The following is a 475-nucleotide window of genomic DNA, read 5'->3' on the forward strand; positions in this document are numbered from 1 at the left end:
CGCCCGACAGGGACCCTCGACGGGAGGGTGACGCAGTCCGAGAGGCCGAGCTCCTCCCGAAGACCGTTAGGAAAGGGATGCCTCACTCCGTCCTCTGGTCCTCTGCCTGCTGACTTCCCAGCGGGCGTCCTGTAGGGGAGGGACGTTCTTCTGAAAAAGAAGAATCAGACTTGCCAGCCTCACTCGAAGGAGCGAGACTCATGGAATAGCGAGGCTCGTCCCTAAAAACATAGATTGAGAGTTGCTCCCCATAGGGGCATCCTCGGGAGGGACGCTTCCTACTGACTTTTCCAGGTACCGGGAAACACATCCCCGCCCCGTCCCCGCCCAGAACTCCAGGAGCGCGGGTGGGGCTGGCACCTTCACCCCTCATCCCACACCCGGGCTGCTGGGCTGCTTGACCTAGAAACGGGGGGCGGGGGCGGGGCGCTGGGCGAAGTTCGGTTCTTTCTTTCTGTCTGGGCCGGGAAACTCC

This window comes from Myotis davidii, unplaced genomic scaffold (assembly GCF_000327345.1).
Source record: "Myotis davidii unplaced genomic scaffold, ASM32734v1 scaffold395, whole genome shotgun sequence".
NCBI lineage: Eukaryota > Metazoa > Chordata > Mammalia > Chiroptera > Vespertilionidae > Myotis > Myotis davidii.